This window comes from Solanum lycopersicum, chromosome 3 (genome assembly GCF_036512215.1).
Source record: "Solanum lycopersicum chromosome 3, SLM_r2.1".
In the NCBI taxonomy this organism is placed as follows: domain Eukaryota; kingdom Viridiplantae; phylum Streptophyta; class Magnoliopsida; order Solanales; family Solanaceae; genus Solanum; species Solanum lycopersicum.
This window is the reverse complement of record NC_090802.1, coordinates 5,773,514-5,783,820: the sequence shown is the minus strand read 5'-3', so window position 1 is coordinate 5,783,820 and position 10,307 is coordinate 5,773,514.

Below are 10,307 nucleotides of genomic sequence, written 5' to 3'. Positions count from 1 at the left end.
CCAACATCTAACAAAATGCGGAATATAAACAGAAGTTCAATAATAGTTTCTTTTACGAAAACTAGTCAACTTAATTCAATCTCCAAAATCAGATTGTCACGTGCACAAGCCTCTAATGTGAATACTAGAATTGAAATAAAATACGAGTCTAGAATGAAGTTGTCTTTCAAGTAAAAATAAAGTCATAAACTGGAGTAGGAAGGTTCGCTGAGATGACGAGCAACTACCTCACAATCCTCCACAAGATGCCTTGGAAACGAAGAGAATGGATAGTATCACGAAGATCCGTGCTCGTAACCTTCAAAAATTTTGTAGAAGCAAGGGGTGAATACCAAACCACACGGTACTCAACAAGTAAACCTCTAAATACAAGTTAAGTGAACAAAATACGGGTACCCCTTACACCCTACTGAATTAACCTCCACACTACAGGCTAACAGTTCATAGTTCACAAAGCACACAACTCAATAACAACACGTTAATCGATTAGTATTCTCAATAACACAGCTTAATATTCGTCAGTCACAAGTTTCACAAAAAAAACACTCATAAGATCAGCAAAACACAAGTTCAAGTTCATTAATGATCAAAATGTGCAATGTCATAAAATGTTATGTCAAATACAGTGATGCATGTCTGACCTAATGATACGCACATGCTGTCTCTCAGTCTGGGACCCATGGGGGATATATCTGTCTAGCATCTATTGCGGCGTGAGATACAACCCTCGATAATAGTAACCATCGCAGCGCGCGACACGACCCTCAAAATGGTACATCCTCTTATCACATAGTACTTATCACAGCCATGTCAGATGCAATGCAAATGACAAGTTCAAACAAATAATGAGGAAACTACCGTTTTGATAACAAGAAACAATTGTCACAACATTTACAAATAAGCAATAAGACTCCAAATCATTCTCAAACATCACAAAAAGAAATACACGAATTTCATACGCTTAACAAGGGTTTAGAAATCCACTTGCCTTAGCCAATCAAATAATTACTCCGGAACTTGAGCCTTCCCTTTCCGTTGAGCTTCCGAATCGATGGAATCTATTCAAGCATATATATTCATAATAAGGTTTCAGAACTAACAACACTCATATTATTATGTGTTTAATCTTAACCTAAAAATTCGCCCAGATGTATAATCAAGTTCTTAATTCTTGATGGCAACTATCATATTTTTCAAGTTTTAAATCTAAGATTGCATCTCAAATTTTTTTCCAATATCATAATTTAAATGATACTCACAAAATATCATTCACCCAATATTTAAATAATATACACACCAATATATATCAAAGCTTGAATCATAATATAATAACAGAGACTTTGAAATTTACGCTCGAATGAATTCACATTCCAATAGCACCTAATTAATTTTATTATTTATATATATATGCAAACTAACCATTTTTTCTTCACATGGCATCAATTTACCCCAACTATAAATACTCACATTGCATCAGACGGGACCTAATTGCACTTTCAAACCCATTTATTAAATTTAATATTGTATTTAATCCATAATCAATTAACCAAATCAATTATAACGAAGTACGAGTGATTGTTTCTGTCTCTCATTTTCTAAATTAATTGTTTATTAAACTGATCAAAACCACTAATTTATTGTTTTAGATAAATGTTCATTTTATATCACTAACTATTTATTAATTTCATTATCTACAATTAACTATAAAAGATTAACTCAAGTTATACAAATAATTTAAATTTTTCAAAAATAACCTCGCGGGTCATTATAACTTTAGAGGGAAAAAATTTAAATTATCTTCGAACTTAGACCGGAATTGTTGTAACAGTCCCTAACTTTGAAATTTTTTTTACCTCTATTTAATAGTGTATTTTAAATGGTATATATGTCCACGTGGACATCATAAATATTGTATCATTATAAATAGTAATTTGTACATGGACACATATATAACATTAAAATACACTACTAAATAATACAGAGGGATAATATGTCTTTGCTCAAAGTTTGAAATTATTGCAACAATTTTAGTCAAAGTTTGAATATTTTACGAACCCTTTTCCTCTATTTTAAACCACAGGTTTCAAAGATCCTATTTTTTTTAAAAAAAAATTCGTGTTGAGTCAAACTAACTCATATCAAATAAGACGGCAAGATTCAGTGTCGCTAAAGACTTTATGAACATATACAAAGAGTACTAATTGCCGTTAACGATTACATATTTAGCGACAATTAAGATATTGTCGCCTCTATATGATAATATAAAATTTGCTTATACAAATATATATAGCGGAAAAGGGCCTAAAATACCCTCGAAGTATTGAAAATGGTACAAATTACCCTCCACCCACCTATTGGCTCCAAAATACCTTCCCCACCAACCTATTGGCTCCAAAATACCCTTGTCATCCACATTTGGGTTCAAAATTGACCACTTATTTAACGGTTTTAGATTTAAACTATTTAATTTTTTTTTAATATGTTACGCTCAACTATTTGTTATAATTTAACTTATTAATATAATTTATAAATCAATCCACTACCCACCCATTACTAATTAAATTCCTTCAAAATAATAAACCCGTCACGTTACTAATGCAACAACAATAAAGCTACTTCCAATGAGAGTTTTTGAAAATTTAAGGCGAAAATATCTATAGAAGTAAATTATCATACATTCAAGTGTCTAAATAAAAATTGATGATAAACTTAAAAGTCTGAATTATGTGATGTTACTTCATAGATAATTTTTTTTTAAAATAATATATTAAGGTTTTAAAACAAACCATATATATTTATAAATTTATATTTTAAAAAAGTGCATAATTAATTCGGATGTACTACTTCTTTAACTTTAATCATAGATTTTGGCTTCAAGCTTGAAATAGAATCCTATTGAAAGTGTCCTTCTAAATAAGGGCTCAACCTAAATTTAATTGGGGCTTTGATTCAGAGTCGAATAATTTTGGATGTCATTTTCAGGAATCCATCGTGTTTAGTAGTGTCTATCACAATTTTGATATTATTATTGGTTTATTAATTCGGTGGGGTTTAGTTAATAATGAGTCGGTAGTAGGTTGGTTTATAAATTATATTAATAAATTAAATTATAACCAATAGTTGAGCGCCAAGTATTTTAAAAAATATTTAAATAGTTTAATTTTAACATAGTTAAATAATTGGTCAATTTTTAACCCAAAGTTGGATGACAAGGGTATTTTGGAGCCAATAGGTAGATGAGAAGGGCATTTTGGAGCCAATAGGTGGATGAAGGGTAATTTTGTACCATTTCCAATACTTCAAGGCTATTTTAGACCCTTTTCCGTATATATAGCTTATACATAATATGTCCTCCGTCCATTACTATCCAGGACTTTGATACATTTAGAATTAGGTAGAAGAATAAAGTTTTTCGATTTAGCAGTAATAAACAGACACATTAATAAAGAACGTTAAAATCTTTAACGACATTAGTTAAGTGTCATTAGATCTAGTGTCGCTAAAGGTTTTAGGGACATATACAAAGAGTGTTAAAAAACATACATTTAGCAGCAATTAAGCTATTGTCATTACTTAATTGCCAGTAAAAATCATTTTTAACGTAACGCGATACGAATTCTGATTAACATTTGAAGATGTTTTTTTTCCTCATATATGAAAAAATGTTGTAATGTATAGTACTTTTCTTGTGTAATTTTTAAATTTCTAAAATTTTATTCTTAAAATATCAATTTAAAGTAATTTTATTTAATTTTAAAAATTATTCGAATTAACTCTCAAAAGATATAACACGACAATTAAAAACGAATCGAGAGAATAAGAGGATAGCCGCCATATGCATGCATATTGCAATTTGCATGCATTCCTCATGGATATCAAAAGTCTCATTTCACTTTGACACTCACATGAGTAATAACTAATAACTTTACTCAATCAACTTAATAACCATAGAATATTCAAAATTTATTTATCTAATTTATTTTGATTAGTAGGGTTTAAAATAGATGTGTGTATTATTTGGACTAAATTAAAATTTTAAATTAAATTAAATTAAATTTTTATTTGGATTGATTTTTTGATTTGATTTTGAATTAATAATTTACTTTGTTTGGTTATTCGGTTTGGTTTCGGATTTAAAAATAAAAATAAAAAAATCAAATAATATATATATATATATATATATATATATATAATTTTAGTTATTTTTTCTTTCATTATTATTTAATTCATGTATTATGTTTGGACATCTATAATTGATATACTTTTAATATTGTGTTTTACGTTTTACTTCTGATTTATAATAGAAAGTATATTTTCAAGAGATTTAATATTGTTACTCCTCCTTGTATAAATGTATATATTTTTTTCATTTTGCAAATATAACTTTGATTTTGTTTCTAATCATTGACATAATCGAATAATCAAATCGAAAAAATCAAACTAAAATAGAAAAATCAAATCAAATAAAATTTATTTCAGTTTGGATTGAGTTACACTTCTTCAAAACCGAAAATTAAAGATCTCAAACCAAAAAGTTGAATGAATTGAATGCACACGCTTAATTAAAAAACACTCTATAAAAAAATAAATTTCTTGATTTAACCTTAAATTCGAGTCTTTTATTTAACGATAGAGTTGCCTGGAGCTATAATAAGCTCATTACTAGTGTTAGAATTAACGTAACATGCAAATAATATTAGAGAATATTATGTTGGGATACATACTATTAATCATATGTTAAGAGATAATATTTATTATAGAATAAATATTTGGGTAACTTTCATATATAACAAACATAAAATTTATATTTATATGCTGTAGCAAAGTTTACATAATTGCGCTCCATAACAAACTTATATATGTATAATTCGCTATACATATACAATTGAAGCGAATTGTATAAGACGAATTGTATTTAACTACAAAGAGAGAAATTATATACAATTTGAATTGTATAAAACGAGAAAGCGAGAAAGGCAGAATTGAATTGTATAAAACAAGAAAGAGAGAAATTATATACAATTTGAATTTGTATAAAATGAGAAAGAGAGAAAAGCAAAAAGAGACTTGTGCAGGGAATATACAATTGAATCGAATTGTATAAAACGAGAAAGAGAGAAATTATATACAATTTGAATTTGTATAAAACGAGAAAGACAAAAGAGACTTGGGCAGGGAAATATTTGTATTGTATAATTATAAATGTACAGGACGAAGATATATATGTATTTGCATGCGTTTATATAATTTTCTCTCGCTTTATACAATAAGAAACACAATTTATACAATTCTATTGTATAAAGCGAGACAGGCGAGCGACATGAATAAGCGAGCGAGAGAGGGAGAGTGGAGAACAAGAATATGAGGGAGAGACTGACTGACAAACAATTTGCTATGGTACACAAATAAATCAAAGGGTAGCTACTATATTTATTTTATATTATTAGTTTGTCATTCTATACAATTATCCCTAATTATTTGTCAGTTTTAATAAATCATATGTTCGTTTATGGTATCTATTTACTTATATAGTTGATTATTTAGTGTGTAGAATTTTAGTTTATATACAGAGGATTAAATCATCGGTTCTTATAAGTATAAAGTTTTTTTGTTCACAATCTAGGATGAAAATTGGACATGTTATCGATATGATTGTAGCACAAGATTATATGTAATTTATCTTGATTATGAGAACGATATAGTTCCAACTACTTGTGCTGGTGCATTTTGTATGTATTGAACGGGATCGAATAGAGATAATTGTTTTAGACTGGCTGACAAAAAACATATACTCTAAACTATTAAATGTACTTATATTCTTAATCATTTTGATTTATTAGAAGGTGAGATTCTGAGATGGGTCAATATGCCTGTTAAGTTGAATGATAATAATATTTATTGGTGAAATAACAAGTTAGTTTATGAAATTTATGTCTCGTTATAGAGATTGATATGCCTTTTTGAGAAACTTATAAGTTTTCATCGTGTCAAATCTTGCAAGTGGATTTATGAATCCGACACATGAAATAAGTTAAGCAGTGATCTAAAGAAAATTAATCATTAAGTTAAATTCGTCAATAATTTAATTTATTGAGTAGTATCTGAAATCTTAATATGGGGAATTACACAAGTGTTTAATGGAGAATTACGAAATATAAATAGTGGAGTGCAATTACGGATTTCTAGTGGAACAATTTGTAATTTATTATGGTAAGAATAATTCAAATTAATTATTTAGAATTATTTCCATGATTGGAATGCTCGGTAATTAATTTTGTGGTCCCTATAGTGCCCATATTTAACTAGAACTCAGAATCCTATTTCTATGGAAAAAGGAAGAATAATACTTCCTCCGTCCCATATTTTCTTTTTGGTCAGTCTCAAAACTAATATAACATTTTCTTATATGGTAAGTATTTAAAGGTATAATTTCTCTTTTACCTTTACTAGTCCTACTTAATTTTCCAAGACATTTATGAGGAGATAGAAAATGAGTTACTTTTTTGAAGGACAATTTGGTAAACATTTCAAAGTCTTCATTATTTCTTAAATTTCGTGCCAGGTCAAATATTGCCACATAAAATGGAAGGAGGGAGTATAGTTTTTCTAGTCTTCTAAAAAAACTAGGTTTTCTAGTCCTTTTTGGATTAGCAAGAAAACTCTTAAAAAAAAATAAAATTCCAACCTAGAAAATAGAGGAATTAGTTTTCTATTCGATACTTGTCCACCAAGTATTGAGATAGTTCGGATGTGAACTTGGGATTACTTTAGAAGATGTTGTCTATCTTGTAGATTCGCTTGAAGGTCTGTATGTCCTGGGGATTCGCTTGAAGGTATCCGCTCATGCTTCAAGAGGTAATTTTTGAATTAAATTTCAATATGTTTATGTGTTCTATCATAATATACGTTTTAGCATAAACGATATTGACTATCTCTTATTCATGTAAACAGTAAATATCATGATATACTTTCGTTATGCATGTATGTTTTCCAACGTATTAATCATATCAAAATTATGATTTTTGACTTATTTGTGCCATAATTATATAAATTATTGAAATGTTATTCATGAAAAGTGGACTTTGAAATTTACAAGAAGAAAAAAGAATAGAGGAAATATAACTCAACTAACATATAATTCATTCCGTTAAGATAAGGAAATCAATATTTTAACTAAATTAATTAAATAAATGTCAAATGTATAATAGTATATTGGAATGTGGAACAAGCTAAGTCTTGAAAATTAGGGGTGGTTTAATAACATTACCATTTTATAATTATAGGTTACTAATCTTATTTATTTATTATAGAAAGATTATTTGTACCTTTTTTCTAGATAACAAAAATAAAATAAATAAAATTTAATTTATTATTAGATAACCGCCCTCTTCTTACAAACAAGTGGTTGATCATTTCCTCGACTCTATAATAAGAATCAATTATAAAATAATTTTTTAATCAAATTTTTCGTTCTTAAAAATTTTTTGGCCGATAGATTTTATGAGAGACCTGTCTCATTCACAACAAGATAGGTGTTATATACACACAAAATTTACGAATTGTTAAGAAAAATATAATTGATGCTAGCTAGGAAGGGGAACTGTACATCGTGCAAATACTGAAACGTCAATCCAATCGACTTAATATATCTATTAAAAAATTTATTAAATATATACATATAATTTATATTTTAAATCCGCCTCTATACTAATTTCACTTGTGTACAAACGTAAGAGAGTCGATGCATGACTGCCCATTTCTTCGTTTTTGGCTGCCTTTATCTTATCCAATAAACTCATTAAATAATAATAATCTACATGCAGACTTCACGTTTTATTGTTTATTTTTTTAAAAAAAAAATAGAGAAAAAAAGTAGTATTTATGAAAATTTTAAATTCGGTATGGAGAATTAAATGAATTTAATCATTGTGTTAAGGCATTATAGTAATTTTTGTTTATATATTTCTCGTTTATTCATTTCTACGTGTCCACGATAAATAATATTTATATTAACTCATATAAAGTCTAAATGGATTTGAGAAATAGTTTCAACAGTGAATAATTAATATTGAAAATAAAAAAGATATAATCGACTAATGCGTTAATATATGTAAAAATGAATAATAGAATTAATCATGTAAATCCCTAATACATTGTGTTTTTTTTATATATAGGGAGGTTTTATTTAATTTCGAAAGGGAATAATATTTTGGTTTCAAAATAGTGACATATAGCTAAGGTATTATTTGGCTACAAATATATTTGTAAAAAAATTAGAAATTAGTGTTTGACCTTATAATTTGTTATTATTTAGTAAATATATTTGGTGAACATCTAGATTTCCAAGTTCAAGAAAAAAAAAAGTAGTCTTTGGCCATTTGATTATTTTTTTAAAAAAATAAAATCATATCAAATTTTTGTAATTTGATAAAAATTATTTATCATTTATAAATGAATTGAATCGGAATAAATTTTTTTTGTATGAATTACTTATAAATTTTCTCTTTAATTACAAGTTTATCTGGTTGTAATTTTATCTTATTGCTCCCTCTATTTCACAAAGAATAACCTGATTTGATTTGACATGAAATTTAGCAGTATAAAAAAGACTTTTGTATCTTGTGATCTTAAATTAAAGTTAGTTAAATGTACAAAATTGTCCTTTGATCTAGTGGCCTTAAACGTGCCACATGAAAAGGTGAAACTAAAACGTTCCAAAAAAAAAGAGATCCTTTTTTTAGACAAACTAAAAAGTAGAGGAAATCATTTTTTTTTAAAACGGAAAGATGAGTATAAGTTTATCCAATTGTAATTTTGTCTTATTATAAATTTATCCAATTATAATTTATGTCGTTACAAGCTTATCCAATTATATATTTATCCAAAAAAAAAAATATGTAATATATTTTCACAATATAATGTATTTATATAAATATCCATTTTTTTTTGTGTTTACTCCAACAATCCAAATTTGTAGTCAACTTAACTATATAAACCAAAATCAAGCTTTTTTATTATTTTGTATATTTAAGTACTTAATTTCCACTCCATTTATGTGAGTTTCTGCTAGATTTAATTGTGTCAAATGGAAGGGAACTGTTATTGAACAAACTGAAATGTAATAAATTAATAAAATATCACTTAAAGTATAATTAATTTGTTGAAATGAGTTGTGTCTTGATTCCGCCAATTTAACTTGATTTTTTTAATGACCAACTTCCCCTTACCCCCCGGATCCTACTTTGACCGCTACCCGATCCAGCTATGCATGACTCAAATTTAAGACATGACTGCAATTCGGAATTCAATCTTAATTCATAATTTGAGATCTAGGATCTATTTTCAATGTCGAATTAAAATTCAAATCTCAAGACTTGATAATATAGAACTTTTTGTACTCGTGATCTGAGACCTATTCAATCCTGACCTAGGACGTAATACTTGAGACATGTGATTCGAGACCCAAGACCCAGGACCTGATCTTATTGAGTATAATGAAACATATTTAAAAATAATAATAATAATAATAATAATTGCGATTTAGTGAAAATAGAAAACAAGTTGAAATTTTCAACTAAATTAGGTTAAGCTGATTAAAATCGTCTTAAAAGATTGAATCGATGAAACTTTAACCTAATTTTAAATATTTCAAGCTTAGATCATAAAATTTGAATAACTTAAGCGAGTCTTTTATTTTTAGGCTTATTCCGACCGTCCTAATAGAATCATTTAACTAAAATAACATTAATAAAGGACTATCACCACTAATCTTTTCTAAAACGAGCATAATAAAATTAAAATTCAAAAAATTCAAATAATCAACCTCAACTTCCAATATGACTATAATCAGAATGGTTTTAATTTCCTAAACAAATCGATAATTGTTGCTTGAACTCAACTCAAATATTATGTGTATCTAAATTTAGCATGCATTATTATTATTATTACTATTATGTACATTGAATATATATTATAAAATTATTTAGATAAGGATATTATGAAGAACTATAATAGTATTATATTACATGAAAGTAATAGTGTGTTATATTATATTATTTAATGTATATGATGAATATAAACAATGTAGAGAAAATTTGCTAAAATTATGGAATAGATATTAATTGTAATTTTATAAAGAGATTGAAATGTCAAATATTCTATAAATTTATGAAATATTTATAAAGAGATCAAAATTAAATATTCTAATTCGAAAAAACGTTACAAGCGATCCTCGAATCATGAACGAATATTATATGAGAGATAAATATCTTATGAGAGAAGAATCAAGGGAGAAACATAATTTTATC